The sequence below is a fragment of the Mytilus galloprovincialis genome, chromosome 4, assembly GCF_965363235.1.
Source record: "Mytilus galloprovincialis chromosome 4, xbMytGall1.hap1.1, whole genome shotgun sequence".
In the NCBI taxonomy this organism is placed as follows: Eukaryota; Metazoa; Mollusca; class Bivalvia; order Mytilida; family Mytilidae; genus Mytilus; species Mytilus galloprovincialis.
Genome location: NC_134841.1, coordinates 46,986,302 through 47,000,124, shown reverse-complemented (window position 1 = coordinate 47,000,124; position 13,823 = coordinate 46,986,302). Strand labels below are relative to the sequence as shown.

Genomic DNA, 13,823 nt, shown 5'->3' with positions numbered 1-13,823 from the left:
AAATACCCGAAGTTCCATGTGATAAACCCCACGGACAATAACGGAAAGGCATGCGATAACATTCCGGAAGCAGTTAATAAAGGTGCCTTTATCAGCCCGCTAAGGAAATCTGTAGGAATCTGGTTAATAAACCTTGTAATCCTTTCATAGCCTTTTAATATTTTTAAATGTTATTGAACTGTAAAATTTAAGTATTATTTCATACAAGTATATGATAAATGCATTTATTTACGATTTTCTTTGTAAATTAAAATTTTAACAAATGTGATATTTTTTAGTTACTATTTGCACACGTGTGTCCCAATGCAGACTAGTTCTCGTTCATTTTCTTGTATCAATCTGGAACTTCCTTATGACGAAGTAAAGCCCATTTTTCCAAGCACAAGCTAGTGATACTATGTTAAAGAAAGTTGCACACAGCGTGTTCCCAGGAAAATGAGCTGTTGCTTTATACATGTATTTCTGCCTTATGTTTGTAGGTAATTTTCCGTAATCCTTCCAAGCACAAGCTAGTGCTAATGTGTATCGATTATTAGCACATAACAAGTACCTGGAAACATTTTGGACATGGGTGGTACCTTTTGAGTTCTTCTGTATTTCTGTGGTGAAGTTATTTCCGACTCCTCTCCAAGCACAGGCTAGTGCTAATGCTTGTTTATCATTTGCGCATAACAAGTACTTGGGAAGATATCGGATTGATCTGTCAATCTGTCGACTTTGTCTTCTTCGTCTTCGTCTTGCTTTTCTTTTCCATTATCTCTTGATGTTGTGATGTTAAACCTTTGATCTCTCTCCAAGCACAGGCTAGTGCTAATGTTGTATTTTCATAAGCACATAACAAGTACCTGGAAAGATCTCAATGTAATTTTCTCGGCTTCTCTGATGTTATCAAATTTTCATCTGTTTTTTTCTTCTTCCTGTAAGATGCAAATTGCCAATCCCCTCTCCAAGCACAGACTAGTGCTAATGTACATTTATCATTAGCACTTAGTAAGTACCCGGGAAGATCTCAGCTTTATTTTCGACTTTCTTCTTCTGATGAAATGTTCGTTCTGACAATCTTACATCAAGTCTTTGTATTTAAGGGCTAAGATGTCAACAATTGATAAGTGTCATATCGCATCTCTTCGTTGAGCTTCTGATGTTTTAGAACATATGAGATAGTCGTTGAATATTGATTAGTGTCATAATTTATCAGGTCGATGTTTGTATCCCAAGCTAAGTTTTGACGATTTTGAAAGGGAGATAATCACGATAATTTTCAGATATTAATGAATTTATTTACGATTTTCTTTGTAAATTGAAATTTTAACAAATGTGATATTTTTTCGTTACTATTTGCACACGTGTGTCCCAATGCAGACTAGTTCTCGTTCATTTTCTTGTATCAATCTGTAACTTCCTTATGACGAAGTAAAGCCCATTTTTTCGAGCACAAGCTAGTGCTACTATGTTAAAGAAAGTTGCACACAGCGTGTTCCTGGGAAAATGAGCCGTTGCTTTATACATGTATTTCTGCCTTATGTTTGTAGGTAATTTTCCGTAATCCTTCCAAGCACAAGCTAGTGCTAATGTGTATCGATTATTAGCACATAACAAGTACCTGGAAACATTTTGGACATGGGTGGTACCTTTTGAGTTCTTCTGTATTTCTGTGGTGAAGTTATTTCCGACTCCTCTCCTAGCACAGGCTAGTGCTAATGCTTGTTTATCATTTGCGCATAACAAGTACTTGCCATGGGAAGATATCGGATTGATCTGTAAATCTGTCGACTTTGTCTTCTTCGTCCTCGTCTTGCTTTTCTTTTCCATTATCTCTTGATGTTGTGATGTTAAACCTTTGATCTCTCTCCAAGCACAGGCTAGTGCTAATGTTGTATTTTCATAAGCACATAACAAGTACCTGGAAAGATCTCAATGTAATTTTCTCGGCTTCTCTGATGTTATCAAATTTTCATCTGTTTTTTCTTCTTCCTGTAAGATGCAAATTGCCAATCTCCTCTCCAAGCACAGACTAGTGCTAATGTACATTTATCATTAGCACTTAGTAAGTACCCGGGAAGATCTCAGCTTTATTTTCGACTTTCTTCTTCTGATGAAATGTTCGTTCTGACAATCTTACATCAAGTCTTTGTATTTAAGGGCTAAGATGTCAACAATTGATAAGTGTCATATCGCATCTCTTCGTTGAGCTTCTGATGTTTTAGAACATATGAGATAGTCGTTGAATATTGATTAGTGTCATAATTGATCAGGTCGATGTTTGTATCCCAAGCTAAGTTTTGACGATTTTGAAAGGGAGATAATCACGATAATTTTCAGATATTAATGAATTTATTTACGATTTTCTTTGTAAATTGAAATTTTAACAAATGTGATATTTTTTCGTTACTATTTGCACACGTGTGTCCCAATGCAGACTAGTTCTCGTTCATTTTTTTGTATCAATCTGTAACTTCCTTATGACGAAGTAAAGCCCATTTTCCCAAGCATAAGCTAGTGCTACTATGTTAAAGAAAGTTGCTCACAGCGTGTTCCTGGGAAAATGAGCCGTTACTTTATACATGTATTTCTGCCTTATGTTTGTAGGTAATTTTCCGTAATCCTTCCAAGCACAAGCTAGTGCTAATGTGTATCGATTATTAGCACATAACAAGTACCTGGAAACATTTTGGACATGGGTGGTACCTTTTGAGTTCTTCTGTATTTCTGTGGTGAAGTTATTTCCGACTCCTCTCCAAGCACAGGCTAGTGCTAATGCTTGTTTATCATTTGCGCATAACAAGTACTTGCCATGGGAAGATATCGGATTGATCTGTAAATCTGTCGACTTTGTCTTCTTCGTCCTCGTCTTGCTTTTCTTTTCCATTATCTCTTGATGTTGTGATGTTAAACCTTTGATCTCTCTCCAAGCACAGGCTAGTGCTAATGTTGTATTTTCATAAGCACATAACAAGTACCTGGAAAGATCTCAATGTAATTTTCTCGGCTTCTCTGATGTTATCAAATTTTCATCTGTTTTTTCTTCTTCCTGTAAGATGCAAATTGCCAATCTCCTCTCCAAGCACAGACTAGTGCTAATGTACATTTATCATTAGCACTTAGTAAGTAGCCGGGAAGATCTCAGCTTTATTTTCGACTTTCTTCTTCTGATGAAATGTTCGTTCTGACAATCTTACATCAAGTCTTTGTATTTAAGGGCTAAGATGTCAACAATTGATAAGTGTCATATCGCATCTCTTCGTTGAGCTTCTGATGTTTTAGAACATATGAGATAGTCGTTGAATATTGATTAGTGTCATAATTGATCAGGTCGATGTTTGTATCCCAAGCTAAGTTTTGACGATTTTGAAAGGGAGATAATCACGATAATTTTCAGATATTAATGAATTTATTTACGATTTTCTTTGTAAATTGAAATTTTAACAAATGTGATATTTTTTCGTTACTATTTGCACACGTGTGTCCCAATGCAGACTAGTTCTCGTTCATTTTTTTGTATCAATCTGTAACTTCCTTATGACGAAGTAAAGCCCATTTTCCCAAGCATAAGCTAGTGCTACTATGTTAAAGAAAGTTGCACACAGCGTGTTCCTGGGAAAATGAGCCGTTACTTTATACATGTATTTCTGCCTTATGTTTGTAGGTAATTTTCCGTAATCCTTCCAAGCACAAGCTAGTGCTAATGTGTATCGATTATTAGCACATAACAAGTACCTGGAAACATTTTGGACATGGGTGGTACCTTTTGAGTTCTTCTGTATTTCTGTGGTGAAGTTATTTCCGACTCCTCTCCAAGCACAGGCTAGTGCTAATGCTTGTTTATCATTTGCGCATAACAAGTACTTGCCATGGGAAGATATCGGATTGATCTGTAAATCTGTCGACTTTGTCTTCTTCGTCCTCGTCTTGCTTTTCTTTTCCATTATCTCTTGATGTTGTGATGTTAAACCTTTGATCTCTCTCCAAGCACAGGCTAGTGCTAATGTTGTATTTTCATAAGCACATAACAAGTACCTGGAAAGATCTCAATGTAATTTTCTCGGCTTCTCTGATGTTATCAAATTTTCATCTGTTTTTTCTTCTTCCTGTAAGATGCAAATTGCCAATCTCCTCTCCAAGCACAGACTAGTGCTAATGTACATTTATCATTAGCACTTAGTAAGTAGCCGGGAAGATCTCAGCTTTATTTTCGACTTTCTTCTTCTGATGAAATGTTCGTTCTGACAATCTTACATCAAGTCTTTGTATTTAAGGGCTAAGATGTCAACAATTGATAAGTGTCATATCGCATCTCTTCGTTGAGCTTCTGATGTTTTAGAACATATGAGATAGTCGTTGAATATTGATTAGTGTCATAATTGATCAGGTCGATGTTTGTATCCCAAGCTAAGTTTTGACGATTTTGAAAGGGAGATAATCACGATAATTTTCAGATATTAATGAATTTATTTACGATTTTCTTTGTAAATTGAAATTTTAACAAATGTGATATTTTTTCGTTACTATTTGCACACGTGTGTCCCAATGCAGACTAGTTCTCGTTCATTTTTTTGTATCAATCTGTAACTTCCTTATGACGAAGTAAAGCCCATTTTCCCAAGCATAAGCTAGTGCTACTATGTTAAAGAAAGTTGCACACAGCGTGTTCCTGGGAAAATGAGCCGTTACTTTATACATGTATTTCTGCCTTATGTTTGTAGGTAATTTTCCGTAATCCTTCCAAGCACAAGCTAGTGCTAATGTGTATCGATTATTAGCACATAACAAGTACCTGGAAACATTTTCGACATGGGTGGTACCTTTTGAGTTCTTCTGTATTTCTGTGGTGAAGTTATTTCCGACTCCTCTCCAAGCACAGGCTAGTGCTAATGCTTGTTTATCATTTGCGCATAACAAGTACTTTGGAAGATATCGGATTGATCTGTAAATCTGTCGACTTTGTCTTCTTCGTCTTCGTCTTGCTTTTCTTTTCCATTATCTCTTGATGTTGTGATGTTAAACCTTTGATCTCTCTCCAAGCACAGGCTAGTGCTAATGTTGTATTTTTATAAGCACATAACAAGTACCTGGAAAGATCTCAATGTAATTTTCTCGGCTTCTCTGATGTTATCAAATTTTCATCTGCTTTTTCTTCTTCCTGTAAGATGTAAATTGCCAATCCCCTCTCCAAGCACAGACTAGTGCTAATGTACATTTATCATTAGCACTTAGTAAGTACCCGGGAAGATCTCAGCTTTATTTTTGACTTTCTTCTTCTGATGAAATGTTCGTTCTGACAATCTTACATCAAGTCTTTGTATTTAAGGGCTAAGATGTCAACAATTGATAAGTGTCATATCGCATCTCTTCGTTGAGCTTCTGATGTTTTAGAACATATGAGATAGTCGTTGAATATTGATTAGTGTCATAATTGATCAGGTCGATGTTTGTATCCCAAGCTAAGTTTTGACGATTTTGAAAGGGAGATAATCACGATAATTTTCAGATATTAATGAATTTATTTACGATTTTCTTTGTAAATTGAAATTTTAACAAATGTGATATTTTTTCGTTACTATTTGCACACGTGTGTCCCAATGCAGACTAGTTCTCGTTCATTTTTTTGTATCAATCTGTAACTTCCTTATGACGAAGTAAAGCCCATTTTCCCAAGCATAAGCTAGTGCTACTATGTTAAAGAAAGTTGCACACAGCGTGTTCCTGGGAAAATGAGCCGTTACTTTATACATGTATTTCTGCCTTATGTTTGTAGGTAATTTTCCGTAATCCTTCCAAGCACAAGCTAGTGCTAATGTGTATCGATTATTAGCACATAACAAGTACCTGGAAACATTTTCGACATGGGTGGTACCTTTTGAGTTCTTCTGTATTTCTGTGGTGAAGTTATTTCCGACTCCTCTCCAAGCACAGGCTAGTGCTAATGCTTGTTTATCATTTGCGCATAACAAGTACTTTGGAAGATATCGGATTGATCTGTAAATCTGTCGACTTTGTCTTCTTCGTCTTCGTCTTGCTTTTCTTTTCCATTATCTCTTGATGTTGTGATGTTAAACCTTTGATCTCTCTCCAAGCACAGGCTAGTGCTAATGTTGTATTTTCATAAGCACATAACAAGTACCTGGAAAGATCTCAATGTAATTTTCTCGGCTTCTCTGATGTTATCAAATTTTCATCTGCTTTTTCTTCTTCCTGTAAGATGTAAATTGCCAATCCCCTCTCCAAGCACAGACTAGTGCTAATGTACATTTATCATTAGCAGTTAGTAAGTACCCGGGAAGATCTCAGCTTTATTTTTGACTTTCTTCTTCTGATGAAATGTTCGTTCTGACAATCTTACATCAAGTCTTTGTATTTAAGGGCTAAGATGTCAACAATTGATAAGTGTCATATCGCATCTCTTCGTTGAGCTTCTGATGTTTTAGAACATATGAGATAGTCGTTGAATATTGATTAGTGTCATAATTGATCAGGTCGATGTTTGTATCCCAAGCTAAGTTTTGACGATTTTGAAAGGGAGATAATCACGATAATTTTCAGATATTAATGAATTTATTTACGATTTTCTTTGTAAATTGAAATTTCAACAAATGTGATATTTTTTCGTTACTATTTGCACACGTGTGTCCCAATGCAGACTAGTTCTCTTCATTTTCTTGTATCAATCTGTAACTTCCTTATGACGAAGTAAAGCCCATTTTTCCAAGCACAAGCTAGTGCTACTATGTTAAAGAAAGTTGCACACAGCGTGTTCCTGGGAAAATGAGCCGTTGCTTTATACATGTATTTCTGCCTTATGTTTGTTGGTAATTTTTCGTTATCCTTCCAAGCACAAGCTAGTGCTAATGTGTATCGATTATTAGCACATAACAAGTACCTGGAAACATTTTGGACATGGGTGGTACCTTTTGAGTTCTTCTGTATTTCTGTGGTGAAGTTATTTCCGACTCCTCTCCAAGCACAGGCTAGTGCTAATGCTTGTTTATCATTTGCGCATAACAAGTACTTGGGAAGATATCGGATTGATCTGTCAATCTGTCGACTTTGTCTTCTTCGTCTTCGTCTTGCTTTTCTTTTCCATTATCTCTTGATGTTGTGATGTTAAACCTTTGATCTCTCTCCAAGCACAGGCTAGTGCTAATGTTGTATTTTCATAAGCACATAACAAGTACCTGGAAAGATCTCAATGTAATTTTCTCGGCTTCTCTGATGTTATCAAATTTTCATCTGCTTTTTCTTCTTCCTGTAAGATGCAAATTGCCAATCCCCTCTCCAAGCACAGACTAGTGCTAATGTACATTTATCATTAGCACTTAGTAAGTACCCGGGAAGATCTCAGCTTTATTTTCGACTTTCTTCTTCTGATGAAATGTTCGTTCTGACAATCTTACATCAAGTCTTTGTATTTAAGGGCTAAGATGTCAACAATTGATAAGTGTCATATCGCATCTCTTCGTTGAGCTTCTGATGTTTTAGAACATATGAGATAGTCGTTGAATATTGATTAGTGTCATAATTCATCAGGTCGATGCTTGTATCCCAAGCTAAGTTTTGACGATTTTGAAAGGGAGATAATCACGATAATTTTCAGATATAAGTACCGATTATCAGGTTTTCTGCATGTTGATATCGTAAAATATCAGCTGCGAGACATAATATGAAGCTTTTTGTCGAGTAAGCGCAGCGAACGAGATCAAAAAGCCTTCATATTATGTCGAGCAGCTGATATTTTACAATATTAATATGCCGATAACCTGATAAACGATTTATCGGACTGTATTTGCGTCTTTTGGAAGTATTGTCTTAGTTTCACCAGCAACCGGAAGTTGACTTGATAAGTTCGGGTCAAACTTATCAACGTCGGTTCAAACATTATGACGTCACTGATAAGTCCGGGTCAAAGTTATTAAGGCCAGGTCAACGTATTTGACGTCACAAAGCCGTGATATGGAGTTTTATTAAGAGTTGAGCAGATTGATATAGACAGTTGGACGACCGATAAATGCATTTATTTACGATTTTCTTTGTAAATTGAAATTTTAACAAATGTGATATTTTTTAGTTACTATTTGCACACGTGTGTCCCAATGCAGACTAGTTCTCGTTCATTTTCTTGTATCAATCTGGAACTTCCTTATGACGAAGTAAAGCCCATTTTTCCAAGCACAAGCTAGTGATACTATGTTAAAGAAAGTTGCACACAGCGTGTTCCCAGGAAAATGAGCTGTTGCTTTATACATGTGTTTCTGCCTTATGTTTGTAGGTAATTTTCCGTAATCCTTCCAAGCACAAGCTAGTGCTAATGTGTATCGATTATTAGCACATAACAAGTTCCTGGAAACATTTTGGACATGGGTGGTACCTTTTGAGTTCTTCTGTATTTCTGTGCTGAAGTTATTTCCGACTCCTCTCCAAGCACAGGCTAGTGCTAATGCTTGTTTATCATTTGCGCATAACAAGTACTTGGGAAGATATCAGATTGATCTGTAAATTTGTCGACTTTGTCTTCTTCGTCTTCATCTTGCTTTTCTTTTCCATTATCTCTTGATGTTGTGATGTTAAACCTTTGATCTCTCTCCAAGCACAGGCTAGTGCTAATGTTGTATTTTCATAAGCACATAACAAGTACCTGGAAAGATCTCAATGTAATTTTCTCGGCTTCTCTGATGTTATCAAATTTTCATCTGTTTTTTCTTCTTCCTGTAAGATGCAAATTGCCAATCTCCTCTCCAAGCACAGACTAGTGCTAATGTACATTTATCATTAGCACTTAGTAAGTAGCCGGGAAGATCTCAGCTTTATTTTCGACTTTCTTCTTCTGATGAAATGTTCGTTCTGACAATCTTACATCAAGTCTTTGTATTTAAGGGCTAAGATGTCAACAATTGATAAGTGTCATATCGCATCTCTTCGTTGAGCTTCTGATGTTTTAGAACATATGAGATAGTCGTTGAATATTGATTAGTGTCATAATTGATCAGGTCGATGTTTGTATCCCAAGCTAAGTTTTGACGATTTTGAAAGGGAGATAATCACGATAATTTTCAGATATTAATGAATTTATTTACGATTTTCTTTGTAAATTGAAATTTTAACAAATGTGATATTTTTTCGTTACTATTTGCACACGTGTGTCCCAATGCAGACTAGTTCTCGTTCATTTTTTTGTATCAATCTGTAACTTCCTTATGACGAAGTAAAGCCCATTTTCCCAAGCATAAGCTAGTGCTACTATGTTAAAGAAAGTTGCACACAGCGTGTTCCTGGGAAAATGAGCCGTTACTTTATACATGTATTTCTGCCTTATGTTTGTAGGTAATTTTCCGTAATCCTTCCAAGCACAAGCTAGTGCTAATGTGTATCGATTATTAGCACATAACAAGTACCTGGAAACATTTTCGACATGGGTGGTACCTTTTGAGTTCTTCTGTATTTCTGTGGTGAAGTTATTTCCGACTCCTCTCCAAGCACAGGCTAGTGCTAATGCTTGTTTATCATTTGCGCATAACAAGTACTTTGGAAGATATCGGATTGATCTGTAAATCTGTCGACTTTGTCTTCTTCGTCTTCGTCTTGCTTTTCTTTTCCATTATCTCTTGATGTTGTGATGTTAAACCTTTGATCTCTCTCCAAGCACAGGCTAGTGCTAATGTTGTATTTTCATAAGCACATAACAAGTACCTGGAAAGATCTCAATGTAATTTTCTCGGCTTCTCTGATGTTATCAAATTTTCATCTGTTTTTTCTTCTTCCTGTAAGATGCAAATTGCCAATCCCCTCTCCAAGCACAGACTAGTGCTAATGTACATTTATCATTAGCACTTAGTAAGTACCCGGGAAGATCTCAGCTTTATTTTCGACTTTCTTCTTCTGATGAAATGTTCGTTCTGACAATCTTACATCAAGTCTTTGTATTTAAGGGCTAAGATGTCAACAATTGATAAGTGTCATATCGCATCTCTTCGTTGAGCTTCTGATGTTTTAGAACATATGAGATAGTCGTTGAATATTGATTAGTGTCATAATTCATCAGGTCGATGCTTGTATCCCAAGCTAAGTTTGGACGATTTTGAAAGGGAGATAATCACGATAATTTTCAGATATAAGTACCGATTATCAGGTTGTCTGCATGTTGATATCGTAAAATATCAGCTGCGAGACATAATATGAAGCTTTTTGTCGAGTAAGCGCAGCGAACGAGATCAAAAAGCCTTCATATTATGTCGAGCAGCTGATATTTTACAATATTAATATGCCGATAACCTGATAAACGATTTATCGGACTGTATTTGCGTCTTTTGGAAGTATTGTCTTAGTTTCACCAGCAACCGGAAGTTGACTTGATAAGTTCGGGTCAAACTTATCAACGTCGGTTCAAACATTATGACGTCACTGATATGTCCGGGTCAAAGTTATTAAGGCCAGGTCAACGTATTTGACGTCACAAAGCCGTGATATGGAGTTTTATTAAGAGTTGAGCAGATTGATATAGACAGTTGGACGACCGATAAATGCATTTATTTACGATTTTCTTTGTAAATTGAAATTTTAACAAATGTGATATTTTTTAGTTACTATTTGCACACGTGTGTCCCAATGCAGACTAGTTCTCGTTCATTTTCTTGTATCAATCTGGAACTTCCTTATGACGAAGTAAAGCCCATTTTTCCAAGCACAAGCTAGTGATACTATGTTAAAGAAAGTTGCACACAGCGTGTTCCCAGGAAAATGAGCTGTTGCTTTATACATGTATTTCTGCCTTATGTTTGTAGGTAATTTTCCGTAATCCTTCCAAGCACAAGCTAGTGCTAATGTGTATCGATTATTAGCACATAACAAGTACCTGGAAACATTTTCGACATGGGTGGTACCTTTTGAGTTCTTCTGTATTTCTGTGGTGAAGTTATTTCCGACTCCTCTCCAAGCACAGGCTAGTGCTAATGCTTGTTTATCATTTGCGCATAACAAGTACTTGGGAAGATATCGGATTGATCTGTCAATCTGTCGACTTTGTCTTCTTCGTCTTCGTCTTGCTTTTCTTTTCCATTATCTCTTGATGTTGTGATGTTAAACCTTTGATCTCTCTCCAAGCACAGGCTAGTGCTAATGTTGTATTTTCATAAGCACATAACAAGTACCTGGAAAGATCTCAATGTAATTTTCTCGGCTTCTCTGATGTTATCAAATTTTCATCTGTTTTTTCTTCTTCCTGTAAGATGCAAATTGCCAATCCCCTCTCCAAGCACAGACTAGTGCTAATGTACATTTATCATTAGCACTTAGTAAGTACCCGGGAAGATCTCAGCTTTATTTTCGACTTTCTTCTTCTGATGAAATGTTCGTTCTGACAATCTTACATCAAGTCTTTGTATTTAAGGGCTAAGATGTCAACAATTGATAAGTGTCATATCGCATCTCTTCGTTGAGCTTCTGATGTTTTAGAACATATGAGATAGTCGTTGAATATTGATTAGTGTCATAATTCATCAGGTCGATGCTTGTATCCCAAGCTAAATTTGGAAGATTTTGAAAGGGAGATAATCACGATAATTTTCAGATATAAGTACCGATTATCAGGTTGTCTGCATGTTGATATCGTAAAATATCAGCTGCGAGACATAATATGAAGCTTTTTGTCGAGTAAGCGCAGCGAACGAGATCAAAAAGCCTTCATATTATGTCGAGCAGCTGATATTTTACAATATTAATATGCCGATAACCTGATAAACGATTTATCGGACTGTATTTGCGTCTTTTGGAAGTAATGTCTTAGTTTCACCAGCAACCGGAAGTTGACTTGATAAGTTCGGGTCAAACTTATCAACGTCGGTTCAAACATTATGACGTCACTGATATGTCCGGGTCAAAGTTATTAAGGCCAGGTCAACGTATTTGACGTCACAAAGCCGTGATATGGAGTTTTATTAAGAGTTGAGCAGATTGATATAGACAGTTGGACGACCGATAAATGCATTTATTTACGATTTTCTTTGTAAATTGAAATTTTAACAAATGTGATATTTTTTAGTTACTATTTGCACACGTGTGTCCCAATGCAGACTAGTTCTCGTTCATTTTCTTGTATCAATCTGGAACTTCCTTATGACGAAGTAAAGCCCATTTTTCCAAGCACAAGCTAGTGATACTATGTTAAAGAAAGTTGCACACAGCGTGTTCCCAGGAAAATGAGCTGTTGCTTTATACATGTATTTCTGCCTTATGTTTGTAGGTAATTTTCCGTAATCCTTCCAAGCACAAGCTAGTGCTAATGTGTATCGATTATTAGCACATAACAAGTTCCTGGAAACATTTTGGACATGGGTGGTACCTTTTGAGTTCTTCTGTATTTCTGTGGTGAAGTTATTTCCGACTCCTCTCCAAGCACAGGCTAGTGCTAATGCTTGTTTATCATTTGCGCATAACAAGTACTTGGGAAGATATCAGATTGATCTGTAAATTTGTCGACTTTGTCTTCTTCGTCTTCATCTTGCTTTTCTTTTCCATTATCTCTTGATGTTGTGATGTTAAACCTTTGATCTCTCTCCAAGCACAGGCTAGTGCTAATGCTGTATTTTCATAAGCACATAACAAGTACCTGGAAAGATCTCAATGTAATTTTCTCGGCTTCTCTGATGTTATCAAATTTTCATCTGTTTTTTCTTCTTCCTGTAAGATGCAAATTGCCAATCCCCTCCCCAAGCACAGACTAGTGCTAATGTACATTTATCATTAGCACTTAGTAAGTACCCGAGAAAATCTCAGCTTTATTTTCGACTTTCTTCTTCTGATGAAATGTTCGTTCTGACAATCTTACATCAAGTCTTTGTATTTAAGGGCTAAGATGTCAACAATTGATAAGTGTCATATCGCATCTCTTCGTTGAGCTTCTGATGTTTTAGAACATATGAGATAGTCGTTGAATATTGATTAGTGTCATAATTGATCAGGTCGATGTTTGTATCTCAAGCTAAGTTTTGACAAATTTGAAAGGGAGATAATCACGATAATTTTCAGATATTAATGAATTTATTTACGATTTTCTTTGTAAATTGAAATTTTAACAAATGTGATATTTTTTCGTTACTATTTGCACACGTGTGTCCCAATGCAGATTAGTTCTCGTTCATTTTCTTGTATCAATCTGTAACTTCCTTATGAAGAATTAAGGCCCATTTTTCCAAGCAAAAGCTAGTGCTACTATGTTAAAGAAAGTTGCACACAGCGTGTTCCTGGGAAAATGAGCCGTTGCTTTATACATGTATTTCTGCCTTATGTTTGTAGGTAATTTTCCTCAATCCTTCCAAGCACAAGCTAGTGCTAATGTGTATCGATTATTAGCACATAACAAGTTCCTGGAAACATTTTGGACATGGGTGGTACCTTTTGAGTTCTTCTGTATTTCTGTGGTAAAGTTATTTCCGACTCCTCTCCAAGCACAGGCTAGTGCTAATGCTTGTTTATCATTTGCGCATAACAAGTACTTGGGAAGATATCGGATTGATCTGTCAATCTGTCGACTTTGTCTTCTTCGTCTTCGTCTTGCTTTTCTTTTCCATTATCTCTTGATGTTGTGATGTTAAACCTTTGATCTCTCTCCAAGCACAGGCTAGTGCTAATGTTGTATTTTCATAAGCACATAACAAGTACCTGGAAAGATCTCAATGTAATTTTCTCGGTTTCTCTGATGTTATCAAATTTTCATCTGTTTTTTCTTCTTCCTCTAAGATGCAAATTGCCAATCCCCTCTCCAAGCCCAGACTAGTGCTAATGCACATTTATCATTAGCACTTAGTAAGTACCCGAGAAGATCTCAGCTTTATTTT

The 13,823-nt window shown here is 36.3% G+C and overlaps 1 long non-coding RNA gene across 1 annotated transcript in view; it reads left to right on the top strand.

The window, feature by feature from the left end:
* LOC143070639 (uncharacterized) overlaps nt 1–13,823 on the top strand; it is a 72,827-nt gene that overhangs the window by 34,326 nt on the left and 24,678 nt on the right. The gene's annotated exons all lie outside the window — the stretch shown is intronic.